The sequence below is a fragment of the Bos indicus x Bos taurus genome, chromosome 8 (assembly GCF_003369695.1).
Source record: "Bos indicus x Bos taurus breed Angus x Brahman F1 hybrid chromosome 8, Bos_hybrid_MaternalHap_v2.0, whole genome shotgun sequence".
Taxonomy (NCBI): domain Eukaryota; kingdom Metazoa; phylum Chordata; class Mammalia; order Artiodactyla; family Bovidae; genus Bos; species Bos indicus x Bos taurus.
The window spans coordinates 96090400-96106118 of NC_040083.1; the positions used below are offsets into that span (position 1 = coordinate 96090400).

A 15719-nucleotide genomic window follows, 5' to 3' on the forward strand; every position below is an offset into this window, starting at 1 on the left:
TGTATTGGTTTTGCCATACATCAACATGAATCCACCACGGGTGTACACGTGTTCCCAATCCTGAACCCTGCTCCCACCTTTTTTGATTTTTAAGCTTCAGATATTAATTCCTGATTTTATACTAGGTAAGAGGAAGATTTAGTTCTTGTTCCATTTTACCCTCATCCCATCCTGTCTTCCTGTCTGTACAGACATATTCAGTTCTCTTTGATCATCCTTTCAATGCAGATATATAATAATTTGGGGCTAAAATTACATTCACTATTTACATCATTATTACATAAATATTATTCACAGTTCAGTAAGTATACCACATAGTTTAGGTTTTCCTTCTGGTTCTGCATTTTGTTTTGCCTGGAGTTAATAATTACCTCTTTTGGGGCTTTGCACTTAATTTTCTATGTCTGCAAGTCTTTTTCACCAAAATTTCTGCATGAATATACAACTCTTAAGGTAAATATTATAGCTGATCTATAATTTCCTTTGGGCTTCCCTGCTGGCTCAGAGGTTAAAGCATCTGCCTGCAATGTGGGAGACCTGGGTTCGGTCCCTGGGTCAGGAAGATCCCCTGGAGAAGGAAATGGCAACCCACTCTAGTATTGTTGCCTGGAGAATCCCATAGATGGAGGAGCCTGGTGGGCTACAGTCCACAGGGTCGCAAAGAGTCGGACACGACTGAGCAACTTGTGTCCATCCTTGTGTTCCAATCTCATTTAGTTGATATGTGGGCTTATTGTACAAATATCATCCTAGAACCTCCTCTCCCCATTATTGAAATTCCCGTTGCAGGTCCCCTGTGTTTCAGCTTGTCTCTTTTCTTGGTCATCATTTCATCCTTTTCCACAATTTTGTTGTAAGACTTAACTCCAGTATAATACTGAGAAAGAGTACATGGAATCACTTTATCTTTGAAAACTTGTATGTCTAAAAGTATGGTTTTCTACCCTCACACTTGATTTTGTAATTTGCTTGTGTGAGTAACTCTAGGCTGGAAACAATTTTTACCTTGGAACTTTAAAGGCATTTTTAAAAATTAATTTATTTATTATAATTGGAGGCTAATTGCTTTACAGTATTATGGTTGGTTTTGCCATACATCGACATGAATCAGCCACGGGTGTACATTTGTCCCCCTGGCCTGAACACCTCTCACACCGCCGCCCCATCCCATCCCGCTGGGATGTCCCAGTGCACCGGCTTTGAGTGCCCTATTTCATGCATCGAACTTGGTCTGCAGCCATCCATGGTGTTAAAAAGTCCAATACTGTTCTGATTCTTGATCTCTTGTGTTTTTGTCTTTCTTTCTGGACATTTTCCGAATCCTTTCTCTATTCTTAAGGCACTGAAATTTCATGAGATACTTGGAAGTTCTTTTCTATTACTTGTTCTCACCATTCTCTTATTACAGCTATATCATAATTTATATTCTCATAAATCTTGGGTCCATTTCTAGATTTTCTTTTTATGTCTTTAATAGCCACACCCATTGCTGGATCTGTACTACAGTTTAAAGATACTCATTTATAGTGCATTTTGATATCTCCAATGGCAAATGTCCCCACTTCTTGTTCTCTGTTATGTATTCTTTTTGTGGCTCTCAACTATAATTTTTGAAATGAAATTTTGATAAGTTTTCAACTTTGAAAAAAAATTCCTTGCAATTATGGTAGTCTGTGAAATTCTAGTTTGAGAGAATTCACATTTTTACTTATTTGCATCTTCTTATCTGTAGAGATGAATGTCTCAGAGATATTCAAGTCTTCTTTCAGAGTTTTTTTTTATAGAGGTTCTGTACATTTCTTCCATAAGTTGTAATTTTATTCCATCTATTATTTATCTACATTAATACCATAGATTTTCATATTTGTTTCCTTTTTAAATTATGTTGAACAATTTTAGTTAATATTTCCATGTTTTTTGTCATTCAATAAATATTTTAACTCCTATTATTTTCCAGAAGGTATTAGACATTCAGGCCGTTGTGTTAAGCAAGGAGACATGGTCCTTGCCCTTAGGTAGATAATTATATCATTTTCAAATAATGATTAAATTTTCCTTTCCAATATTATTTTTACTTTGATGTTTACTACTAGAATCTGTTTTTTAAAAACTCTATCATGTTAAGGAACTTTAGTTCTGCATTCTGTTTATAAAAGCTTTATAATCACAATGTTGAATTTCATTGAAGTTCATTTAATTGTTAATGTAGTAAATATGTTACACCATCCTTGAATTCCTGGAATAAACCTCACTGGGTAATTTCAGTGTTCTGTTTTTATCCTGCTTGACAGCATCTAATAATGTTGTTTATAGAATTCTTATATCTATAGGAATAAAAAGATTGATCTATAGTTTTCTTTTACTGTGGTCTTTTTTGAGGTTTGATGTTAAAATTATGCTAACCTCCAGGTGAATGGAAAAGCTTCCCAGAGCTCTTCTTTGAAACGTATATGCAAAGTAATTTCCTTGCCTTTGAAAGTTTATAGCCAGATTTCTTCTTTAATGATGTTCATCTGACACCTGTTCAATTTTATCTGTGGTTATTGATGCACTCATTACTAGATTTTTAAGAACCAACTTGGGAATGTCATTTTCCCTTTGTGTTTTCACTGTTTGAACCTTTGTTAAATTTCTCAGAAGGCTATTTATTGGAGTTATGTTTTCAGTATTATAAATATGCATTTCATATGTCTTCTCTACATATTTATTGTAGAGAAGACAACACTTAGGTTTAATTTTTCACCTTAAAAGTTAAGATGCAATATTTGAAAAGGTGATAGAGGAAAAAGAATAGAATAGGGAACTGTAAAAGGAGTATTTGAGGGAATTGATCAGAAATAACTAATTTTGGGGTCAAATATGGACCCATTGTACCTGCAGAGAGGATAGGATTTACCAGAGCCCTAAGTTCTGTGGGTAAGTTTTATGTAAGATCATAGACACTCATAGCATGCAGGGATTGGCTAGAAAATTACTTCAAGTTCATCATTATGTAGATTCAGAAACTAAGCTACAAAGAGGTGAAGTAACTTACTCAGTTACAGAGTGTGAGGATTACTTAATCTAATAGAGTTACTTGTACTGTACAACACTTTTTTTAAAAAGGAAAATATATATGTAGGTTTACAGGAAGAAATGCAAGGAGGCACTTCTGTAAATGTTTTATAAATATTGTTTTGATAGGATGCCAGACTTCATCTTCCTTTTCTAGGTGAAGAACTGAAGATATAAGGGGATTGAAGAAGAACAAGTCACAATCCAAATCAGGTCTGAAACCTCTTTCTGTTGGTTGCTTTACCTGTCAATAACTCAATAAGCAACATTACCTCTTTCAAAAATCAATGAATGGAAATGCTATGAGGAAACAGAGAAATCTTCATTCTTGTGGGTATTCACGGAAAAGACTTTAACTGTTGCTATTCTTTTACTTATTAAAATAGGGAAAATTAAAAGTGATGATACTGAATGCTTGCAAGAGTCTAGGGAAATTGAGACCCATGTATTGTAAAGTAGCAATCTTTGGAAAGACAAATTAGCCGATTAAGGAGAAAATGCTATATGAATGAAGGTCATATAGCTGCACTGTCTAATAATAAAAAAAATTGAAGTGGCAGAATTTGTCAGAAGGGAAGGTCTAAATAAATTGTGGTGCTCGTGAGAATATTGTGTAGCTAATGACAATCTCCTTATCATCAGAAATACAAGCATGAGACAATGCCTATACCTCTGTGTGCTCACTTCTTCACATTTGGCTCAGTCAGCTCCACACACACTGAAATTAAGATGAACGGATTGAGATATTGTTGAAGTATGGTATTATATAGCTTACAAGTGTACACCATAGTGGTTCGTGATTTTTAGAGATTTTATTCCACTTACATTTATTATGAAATTTGGGCTGTATTCCTGTGTTGCATAACTAGCGAGACTCTTACCTGGGGACTCTTGGTAAGAACCTGTTTCCAGGTTCTTTCAGGTCATTGACATAATTCAGTTTTTCAAATTTGTAGGACTGAGGTTTTCATCTTCTTGCCGGCTGTAGACTAGGGGGTTCACTCTCGTCTCTAGAGGCTTCTCCCAGGTCGTTCCATGTGGCCCCCTCCATCACAGCATTAGAGAACCTCCCTTATGTTGTTCTCCACTTTCTCTTGCTATCAGCTGGAGAAAACTCAGCTTTTATGGGGCTGAGGTGATTCGGCTAGGCCCCTATGCATAATCTTTTGGACTTTGGGTCAATATCTGCAAACTCCCTTTTGCCACACATTATAACATAATCATGGAAATCAAGCCAAGGGGCAAGTGGTGCCATGGAGTCATCCTGTTGCCTGCCAGACCATGGATTGGACTCACTCTGTCACTTCCTGTAGGTCTTTTTCCAGTTGTTAACTTTTCAGCAAAGTGTTTCCTGGAATCTATCTAAATTTCAACTGCTCCTTTTACCTCCACCTAAACTTCCACCCCTTTTGCCTGTTTTTCTTTTTAAATGTCTTCTTTAGCACTTATCATCTAAAGTCCAATATATACCTTATTTATATTGTTTGTTATCTGTCTCCTTTAGCACACATAATCTCAAAGAGATCAAGGACTTTGTTGTTCTCTGCTGTATGTAGTTCTCACTGCTGGAATGATGCCTGGCACATAACAAATACTCAGTAAATATGCATTTAATGAGGGAACAAATGATACAAAATTATGTAGAGGGTATGATTACAATTACTTAAAAGTATGAATGCATGTAAACACAAAATAGTATTGTTAAGATAGTAAGACTTTAATAGCTTAAAAATCTCTCTCTTAAGCTCTGCACTGCTTTTCTATTGACATAACAAAGAAAAGGCCTTACAGAAGGGGCTGTTGTCTGAGGAGTGTGGATTATCCAAGTATGACATAGCTCACGAGCAGATAGTTTTGAGGTAATGCTAAGGAGGGATTCAGGAGCTCATCACAAGCAGAACATACCAGAGGCAATATGGAAGAAGAGAAAGAGCATGAGAGATGGAATCCCAAAGACCTGGAGTTGTGTCTCTCTCAAGGATTTACTGGATTTCCTAGATGGCTCAGTGGTAAAGAATCTGCCCACCAATGCAGGAGATGCAACAGACGCAGGTTCCATCCCTGGGTTGGGAAGATCCCCTGGAGGAGGAAATGGCAACCCACCCAGTATTCTTGACTGGGAAATCCCACGGACAGAGGAGCCTGGTGGGCTACAGTCCATGGGGTTGCAAAGAGTCAGACACGACTGAGCGACTAAACAGTGACAGCAACAAGTATTAATATTTACTAGTTGGGTGAATTGAAAAGCCACATGACCCCTCTGAGCCAATTTTCTCACTACAGAAATGAGGACATGAACTACTTTCATCATTGGGTTGCTGTAAGGATTGTGTAAGATGCTCGGTTTTACTTCGTCTCACATCATCCAGCTTATTCACCCTTTTGATTGCCAAGAGAAAGATGTCTCGTGTTGTACCAACTTTTCTCCTTCATCTATCTTGTGTGCAATTATAGAAAAGGACTTTCTTGAAATGGTAGGATGATTTCCCCATGAAAGGAATATCACCAGTTTTTTTTTTTTTTTTGTAATGCAATATTGGTTTCCAATAAGCAACTAGTTTAAAATAACAGAACAGAAATTCCCATGTGGCTAACAAAATTTCCCTTTGAGCTCCAAAGGCTCTCCTGGCACTCTCCAATTATTGTGCCTTGAAATTGTTTCAGTAACTGCATTCTTTATGACAGGCATTTGAATATCAAATATTGGTCACTGCCAGAGTATTAAATTGTTAATCAGAAGTAGGAGGAAAATGACTTTAAGTTCTGATCCTGTCAGTTTCTCATTATTTGACCTTGAACCATTCACCTTACTTCTCTTGGCCTTCTGGTGCATTTTGAGAATCCTTGCATGCATGAACAAATGACTCTGTGGAAAGATAATTCCCATGGCAATAAAAGCGATTACATTTTAAGCATCTAGTATATTCCAGGCGTTATGCTATATTCTTTACATACATTATCTTAAAAGCTCAAAACAAGTCAACCAGCTGATATCATTGTCTCCATTTTATCCACAAGAAAGCTGAGGCTTAGCGAGATCAAATAAATTCTTGAGAGTAACACAATGAAATGCTGGAATTGATCTACTGCTATAATCTGTTAGCATCATTTTGCATTTGGATTATTCTTTTCAATGCATTTACTCTCTGGCCCAATTTTGTGTCAAAGAGGATTTGATTCAACATTCTATGCCTTTATGTAAGTCTTCAATTTAAAGAAAATGAACAACAGTCTGCTTGTTCCTTGCTACACCCAAGGTACCTAGCACAATACCTGTTAGGTAGTAGGTGTTAAATAAATGACGTTTGAATGAATGAATGAGTGATATGGGTCAAAGACAGAGTGTTGTGCCATGTCTCCATTGACATATAGTAGTATTGGCCCTTTCGGTTATAAATCCATTGGACTTTGTTGTTAAGATATCTTCATTTCTTTGTTTTTTTATCTATAGGTGTTAAAGGGAGACATTGTCAAATGTTTTGGTGTAGTCAGGTACACTATATATAGGTTCCCCCCAAATCTGCCATTCTGATAATCTTGTTTTGCAAAAAGAAAAGCTTAAAATGTATTTCATGTTTCATGGGCATATTATTTTTCTCATCTTTTTTTTTTTATCTTAAAGTTCACAAAATACTCAATTTTATCATTTGACCTATGAAACTATCTGGGATAGACATTAAGTGCAATATATATTTTTGCAGCACATTCCTTTTGAAGGTGAATCAAGAGAGTATTTTCTATCTTACAAGATTTCTGGCAGAATTTTGAGGCTATATTTGGAAAGTTCTCTTAATAACAACAGCAATAAGCATTTATTCAAAAGGTTGCATTATAAACACTGCGTAGACACCTGACCTACATTATTTAATTTAATTTCCCACAAATCTGTGAAGTAGACCTGAATATCTGAAATCTACAAACCAGAAATCCAAGAACAAAAAGAGCTAAATTTTGCCCAAAGTTACTGGTAAGTAGTAATCAGGAGTCAAACCCAGGTCTCAAACTCCAAGATTGTGTTTTTAATTAGTATACATATTGGCTTTTATAACTTTTCAAGGCCAGGAAACACATTAAAAACTCCTTAATGTTTTCTTATGATCACTTATACTGTTTGGTTTCAGTTTTCTTGTTTTATTTGGATTAGGCTGGGTTATGCTGCAGTGACAAATAACATCAGTTTTATTATAATGTTGCTTTTATGTATCAGAATGGGTTTACTTGATTGCAGTGACTGGAAGATCATACTGGAAAGTCATGCAAAGACAATTAACTGTTTTAAACTCAAAATGATACATACTACTTCTAGCGACATATCATGATCAAAGCAAATTAAACAGCCAATCGAAACCTCGAGGAGTGGGGAATCATAACCCTCCACTATATCTGAAAGGAGAGAACAAGTTATCAGTGGATAGCGATGGTATCCACAAATCCATGTATCTGATGCCCCTATCAGAGGTGAAAATATTCTCTTTTTAAAAAGTTTTGATTGGGATATAGTTGGTTTATAATTACTATTCAGTAGAGGGAGAAGGCAATGGCACCCCACTCCAGTTCTCTTGCCTGGAAAATCCCATGGGCAGAGGAGCCTCGTAGGCTACAGTCCATGGGGTCACAAAGAGCCAGATGCGACTGAGCAACTTCCCTTTCACTTTTCACTTTCCTGCATTGGAGAAGGAAATGGCAACCCACTCCAGTGTTCTTGCCTGGAGAATCCCAGGGACGGGGGAGCTTGGTGGGCTGCCATCTATGGGGTCGCACAGAGTCGGACACGACTGAAGCGACTTAGCAGCAGCAGCAGACCCTTATTAGTTATCAGTTTTATATATAGTAGTGTGTTTATGTCAGTCCCAATTTTGCAATTTATCCCTTCCCCAGAACCTTGCCCTTTCCCCCCAGTAACCATAAGTTTATTTTCTGAAGCATCACTACAAACAAAGCTAGTGGAGGTGATGGAATTCCAGTGGAGCTATTTCAAATCCTGAAAGATGATGCTGTGAAAGTGCTGCACTCAATATGCCAGCAAATTTGGAAAACTCAGCAGTGGCCACAGGACTGGAAAAGGTCAGTTTTCATTCCAATCTCAAAGAAAGGCAATGCCAAAGAATGCTCAAACTACTGCACAATTGCACTCATTGCACACGCTAGTAAAGTAATGCTCAAAATTCTCCAAGCCAGGCTTCAGCAATATGTGAAACGTAAACTTCCAGTTGTTCAAGCTGGTTTTAGAAAAGGCAGAGGAACCAGAGATCAAATTGCCAACATCCGCTGGATCATGGAAAAAGCAATAGAGTTCCAGAAAAACATCTATTTCTGCTTTATTGACTATGCCAAAGCCTTTGTTTGTGTGGATCACAATAAATTGTGGAAAATTCTTCAAGAGATGGGAATACCAGACCACCTTGACCTGCCTCTTGAGAAATTTGTATGCAGGTCAGGAAGCAACAGTTAGAACTGGACATGGAACAACAGACTGGTTCCAAATAGGAAAAGGAGTACGTCAAGGCTGTATATTGTCACCCTGCTTATTTAACTTCTATGCAGAGTACATCATGAGAAATGCTGGACTGGAAGAAGCACAAACTGGAATCAAGATTGCCGGGAGAAATCTCAATAACCTCAGGTATACAGATGACACCACCCTTATGGCAGAAAGTGAAGAGGAACTAAAAAGCCTCTTGATGAAAGTGAAACAGGAGAGTGAAAAAGTTGGCTTAAAGCTCAACATTCAGAAAACGAAGATCATGGCATCCGGTCCCATCACTTCATGGGCAATAGATGGGGAAACAGTGGAAACAGTGTCAGATTTTATTTTTCTGGGCTCCAAAATCACTGCAGATGGTGAGTGCAGCCATGAAATTAAAAGATGCTTGCTCCTTGGAAGGAAAGTTATGATCAACCTAGATAGCATATTGAAGAGCAGAGACGTTACTTTGCCAACAAAGGTCCGTCTAGTCGAGGCTATGGTTTTTCCTGTGGTCATGTATGGATCTGAGAGTTGGACTGTGAAGAAAGCTGAGCGCCAAAGAATTGATGCTTTTGAACTGTGGTGTTGGAGAAGACTCTTGAGAGTCCCTTGGACTGTAAGGAGATCTGACCGGTCCATCCTAAAGGAGATCAGTCCTGGGTGTTCATTGGAAGGACTGATGCTGAAGCTGAAACTCCAGTACTTTGGCCACCTCATGTGAAGAGTTGACTTATTGGAAAAGACTCTGATGCTGGGAGGAATTGAGTTCAGGAGGAAAAGGGGACGACAGAGGGTGAAATGGCTGGATGGCATCACCGACTTGATGGACATGAGTTTGAGTGAGCTCTGGGAGTTGCTGATGGACAGGGAGGCCTGGCATGCCGCGATTCATGGGGTCTCAGAGTCAGACATGACTGAGCAACTGAATTGAACTCCATTTCTATTTTGTAGATAGATTAATTTGTAGCCTTTCTTTGTATTCCCACATATAAGCAAAATCTATGAAATGTCTTTGACTTAACTTCACTCAGTATGACAATCTCAAGGTCCATTTAAGTTGCTACTAATAGCATTATTTCATCCTTTTATGGCTAATTGACATTTCTCCAAAGAAGAGATACAATGGGTTAAAAAAACACATGAAAAGATGCTCAACATCACTAATTAGTAGAGAAATGCAAATCAAAACTGCAATGATATATCACCTCTTTCCAGTCAGAATGGCTGTCATCAAAAAATCTACAAACAACAAATGCTGGAGAGGGTGTGGAGAAAAGGGACCCTCCTATATTGTTCGTGGGAATTTAAGTTAGTACAGCCACTATGGAGAACAGTATGGAGGTTCCTTAAGAAACTAAAAAATAGATATGATCTGCTGCCATACGATCCAGCAATCCCACTCCTGGGCGTGTATACAGAGAAAACCATAATTCAAAAAGATACACGCACCCCAGTGTTCACTGCAGCACTATTTACAATAGCCAGGACATGGAAGCAACCTTAATGTCTATCAACAGAGGAATGGATAAATAAGATGTGGTACATATATACAATGGAATGTTACTCATCCATTAAAATGCATGAAATTATGCCATTTGTAGCAACATAGATGGATCTAGAGATTGTCATACTGAGTGAAGTAAGTCAGAGGAGAACTATCATATGACATCCCTTATATGTGGAATCTAAATAGAAATGATACAAATGAACTTACAAAATAGCAAAAGACTCATAGAGAATGAACTTATGGTTGCCCAGGCTGCAGTCCATGGGGTCGCTAAGAGTCAGACACGACTGAGGGACTTCCCTTCCCTTTTCACTTTCATGCATTGGAGAAGGAAATGGCAACCCACTCCAGTGTTCTTGCCTGGAGAATCCCAGGGATGGGGGAGCCTGGTGGGTTGCCGTCTATGGGGTCGCACAGAGTCGGACACGACTAAAGCGACTTAGCAGCAGCAGCAGCAGGGGAAGGATAGGGGGAAGGAATAGTTCGGGAGTTTGGGATGGGCACGGCTATATTTAAAAATGAATAACCAATGAGGACCCACGAAGTTCATTGTATAGCACATGGAACTCTGCTCAATGTAATGTGGCAGCTAGATGGGAAGGGGAGTATGGGGGAGAATGGAAACATGTAAATTTATGCCTGAGTCTTATCACTGTTCACCTGAAACTATCACAGAATTGCTAATCAGCTATACCTCAATACAAAATAAAAAGTTGTAAAAGATAACTGTAAAAGATAGGTAGTGAAGCTTAATTTTCATTAAAAATTATGTACCATTACATATTTTCTTATAATCATACCATTATATATTTTCACATAAAAATTTTGCTCATTAGTTCCAATACTTCCTTCTTGAATCTTATAAAACTAAGTAAGCCTTCTGGGTTATCCTTCACACTTATTGTAAAAATCGTGTAAATATAATGATTCTTTTCTGACCAGTTGGTTACCTTCATTGTCTCCCCACTTTACATGTATCCTTTTAAACTCTGCACTTAATAGCACTCCCTGTGCAGCTGTATTGACCTCACAAAACTATCCCCACTCTTCTTTGGCATTATGAAAACTTGATGTTGTAAAGTCATAATTTCAATTTTGTATGCCCGATGTCCCCAGAGATTTTCTTGTTATTTTGGAGATTAAAGATGCTTAGAAAAGGAGGACTTAAAATGTTTACTCCTCCTCCACCTGTATTAACAAGCTATTGGAGATGTGCAAAATACAGGATTTTTTTTTTTTTAAAGAAAGCATTCAGGGAAGAGAAACCCAACACACGATGAAAGCATTGAGTGAAGTCATGAGATGACAGCTATGCAGCAGATGCAGAGAGAAGCCAGTTCAGACTGCAAGAGGTGGATGGAAGATAGAAATTTCTGGGAAAGAGGCTCTTCTGGCAGTCTGTTACATTCGAAAAGTGAACATTTAATTGATCTAATGGGAAAAAAAACTAAGGATGGGTACACTGAAGACCACTCAAGTCAAAAGCAAATATAAAACAAAGTAATCACTAACTCTAGGAAGAATAAATAGGTTGTGCAAAATGGAACTCTGCCTGTAGAATTTGTCCCTGTCTTATACAATATTTGAGTGATAACTTAAATACTGCTGTTGATTAAACAGAGTTAGCTATAGCTGTGGTAATTTATTTCCAAATATCTCCCATCCTGCCTGCCTTCCCCAGTGAGATTTTGTCACTCTTCACACCGAGGTGTGGAGTTGATTTCTCCTACCCCAGAGTTTAGGCTTACCCTGTCCCTTACACGGGGCTTCCCAGGTGGCACAGGGGTAAAGAATCTGCCTGCCAATGCAAGAGACACAGGTTCGATCCCTGGGCCAGGAAGATCCCCTGGAGGAGGAAATGGCAACCCACGCCAGGATCCTTCCCTGGAACAATCTCATGAACAAGAGGAGCCCGGCAGGCTACTGTCCATGGCGTTGCGAAGAGTCAGGCATGACTGAGTGACTGAGCATGCATGTCCCTTACATGGGCCCACACACTGTAGTAGAAGAGAATGCTGAAGCCTTGTGAGGCTAGATTTTAAGAGATCTTGTAGCTTCCATGTTCAGGCTCTAGGAATGCTTCCTCTTAGAATGCTGCCTTGAGACCGCCATGTTCTGAGGAAGCCCAAGTGAGGCATGTGGAGGAGAAATAAGGCACTCCGAGGGAAAGCCCTGCTCCCCCCAGTCCACTAGCTGAATGCAGTTACATAAGTGAAGCCAGAAGAACCACCCAGTTGACACAGAGCATCACAAAATCTAAGAAATCATTATTTCCTTAAAAGGCTAATTTTGGGGTGATTTGTTATCCCCAAATGGACAACTGAAACAGTAGTTATATTGGGAAGAAAGAGCTGGAGTGATAATAAGAGAGCTAAATCATCAACTAAAATGCCAGGAAATTAATAAAAAGATAACTTCAAAAGAGAAATCAAGAAAAAGAGCACTGAGACTCTATTATGAGAGATGTGGAGATAGATGCCAGAAGAAACAATTCAAGTGTTTTAAGTTGTTGCCTGGGGCCAGACCGTGGGGTGGGCCAGGGGAATGCAGTTTTTCATTATAGACCTCTTAGTTGTATTTGATTTTTAAAATGTGAACATGAATTGCTTTAATAAAAGTAAAATTTATATATTTTTAAATTGTCCCTAGGATATGCAATCCTGTGAAGCTAGGGCATTGGGAAGGCCTCGGGGCCTGGCAGATGAATAAGGAGAAAGCTGTAATTTGGTCAGTTGCTTTCTGTGGACCATCCTGCCCCTAAAGGCTTGTCTTCCCTCCAAGCCTCCCTTTTCAGTTTCAGTTCTTAGCAACCAATTCAGAATGAGGAATGTATTTTAACGTACAGGTGAAGCTTACAAATAGTTTAGAAGAAGAAAAGAAAGAAAAAGAAAAAACAAGCAAACAGAGGCATGTTTTGCCTCCAGTTCACAAACAGTTCACAAAATGATCTGTCCCTTTGTTCAGCTAATTTCTGTCTTGGCTCCCTGTCTTCTTAGAAGAAAAGGTGGAGGGGAAAAGCTCCAGAAGCCCTTCAATGACAAATACCTACAGTAAAAGGATAATACATTTAAATCACTGGCTCTGAGAACCTCTAAATAGCCCCAGCTTGGTGCAGTTGGATTTCTGGAAAAATACTTGGAATTGTTGTATTCTCTTTGGAGTCCCTGCTAGTTTTGACTGTGTCTTTACATAAATCAAAAGAACTCGGGGTTCCTCCAGTAATACATAGGTAGAAATAGCTTTGGAAAACCTGCTTACTTGTATTTCCTCCATCTTTCCCTTTAGAATTCCTAATGCCATTCTTTGGCCTATTAAGCAATCTTGTGCAAAACATCCTTTATTTCTTAGAGCAACGTAGCCTGTGACTTTGGCTACACTATTCTGACAGCTGGACAACTTGGTTGGCTCCTGCTTAAAAAAAAGTCAATCAAAGCAGCTGTTTGGCAAAGTTTATTGAATGATTTTCTTAGTTTTCAGCAAGCCATTGTGGGATTACATCACTTCAACTCAATGGTCTCTCATTTTCCCAAATTTCTCTACTCTTTAACTGGCTTAGCTTCTTCTGTCCTGTCCTTGCCCCGGTCCCCAACTTAACTTACCTTCTGAAAAAGTACCACAGGATTATGTTTTCTGGATGGGTGATTACAATAAGGAAGGTAGAGCTATTCTTAGGGCACAGAATATTTGTGTGGGCAGTTTGTATGCAAAAACGTTAAGATGGAAGGGCTGAGTGCAGCCCCGGACGCTGTCTTCTCCATACTCGCCAGCATCAGCAGCCCCGGACGCTGTCTTCCCCATACTCGCCAGCATCAGCAGCCCCGGACGCTGTCTTCCCCATACTCGCCAGCATCAGCTCCTGGGTCCAACCTTGGCCAATCCAGCACCATTCCAGGTTGTGCCAGGCCCACGATCCCTAGGACTTGGAATTGAGTCTTACGCTCGCAGGCTACTCTCTAACCTGCCAAGAATGACAATAACAAGAGCAGGAATAAATGCCGATTGCTGAGCATCTGCTGTAGGTCCAACATTAGACTGGCTATTTATTGTTAAGCCTTCTACCAGTCCTAAATGTTAGGTATGCTTATTCCCATTTTACAGAAACGCTTAGATCATGTCCCAAGGTCACATAATTAACCACATGTGGAGGCAGGAGTTTTATATGTATTTTTCTGACCACAAAACCTCTGTCCACTCTGTCACATTGCTCTGGATATTACTGGCATTCTGGGCCCTACAAACACATACGATTGCTTTCACTTAAAATAAATAGGTCCAATATAGCTTAGTTCTATCTTACATTGAGTCTCTCCTTTTTAAAAACACTTTTAATGTAGAATAGTTGATTTGCAATGTTAGTTTCAGGTGTACAGCAGAATGAATCAGTTATACATATACATATATCCACTCTTTTTTTTTTTTAGAATTCTTTTCCCAAGTAGGTCATTCAGAGTATTGAGTAGAGTTTCCTGTGCTATACAGCAGGCTCTTGTTACCTGCTTTATATATAGTAGCTTGTATATGTCATTCTGAGTCTCCCGGTATACCCCTCCCAGCCATCCCCTGGTAACTCTAAGTTTGTTTGCTGCGTCTGTGACTCTACTTCTCTTTTGTCAATAAGCTCATTTGCACCCCCCCTTTTTAGATCCCACATATAAGCATTGGCATATGATGTTTGCCTTTCCCTGTCTGACTTACTCCACTCAGTTTGAGAATCTCTAGGTCCGTCCGTGTTGTTACAAATGGCATTATTTGTTTGTTTTTTATGGCTGAGTAATATTCCATTGTATATATGTACTACATCTTCTTTATCCATTCATCTGTTGATGGATATTTGGGTTGCTTCCATGGTTTGGCTATTTTAAATAGTGCTACAATGACTATTGGGGTGAGTGTATCTTTGAATTGCAGTTTTCTCCAGGTATATGCCCAGGAGTAGGCTTGCTGGGTCATGTGATAGTTCTTGTGTCTCTCCTTCTGAAGGAGTGAGTCTCTCACCGCCTCTCTCTTTCTAATGAATGAAGCTCCCTTGTTGGTGACATTGGTCTGCATTTGGCCAATCCATTTAATTCTGTTCCTTGAGCCACTGGTGGCTTTGACGAAGGTCAGTCTAGAGAATGACCCGTTTCTTCAACTCTGGTCTTGCCTGCTTCCCTTCCCTGCTGCCCAAGAACTCTACCCTGAAAATACAAACGTCCAAAAACACGAATGAATGTTATACTCATTACTTGTGCATGTCATTGTGTCTTAGGCACTGTGCCATGCTCTGTAGGGGATGAAACAAATCAAGCGCAGATCCCAGCCTCAAGGTGGTTAGAGGCCAGGATCCTGTTCGAGATGGTTGAACTGTATAGATTTGCACCACTAGTGACAGTAATTGTATTGGTAAGCACCTATATAGCTCTTAGCAGATGAAGGGCACTTTGGGAAAGTTATTTCACTTCATCCTCAAAATAGGCCAGAGAAGTAGATTCTATTATTATCCTATTTTACAAATAATGAAACTGCAGTAGCTAGGTAAGATTACAAGCCCAGGCAGTCTGGCTCCAGGTCTGAGCTCTTAAACACTACTAGGTTTAGAGACGATGCTGCACAGGTTGCAGGAGTAGCACAGGTCACAGGACCTGAGAGTAGAGAGTAATATCACTTGGCTGCATAAAGCTAGGAAGGCTTCCTGCAGGAGGTGGCACTTGA

The 15719-nt window shown here is 39.1% G+C and overlaps 1 long non-coding RNA gene across 1 annotated transcript in view; it reads left to right on the forward strand.

Annotated features, from left to right (window-relative positions):
• Positions 1 to 3280, forward strand: part of LOC113897624 — a 90769-nt gene extending 87489 nt beyond the window's left edge. The window contains exon 3 of the long non-coding RNA XR_003512379.1: positions 3212 to 3280. This is a non-coding gene — a long non-coding RNA (uncharacterized LOC113897624). The remainder of the gene's footprint in view (positions 1 to 3211) is intronic.
• Positions 3281 to 15719: the final 12439 nt, after the last annotated feature.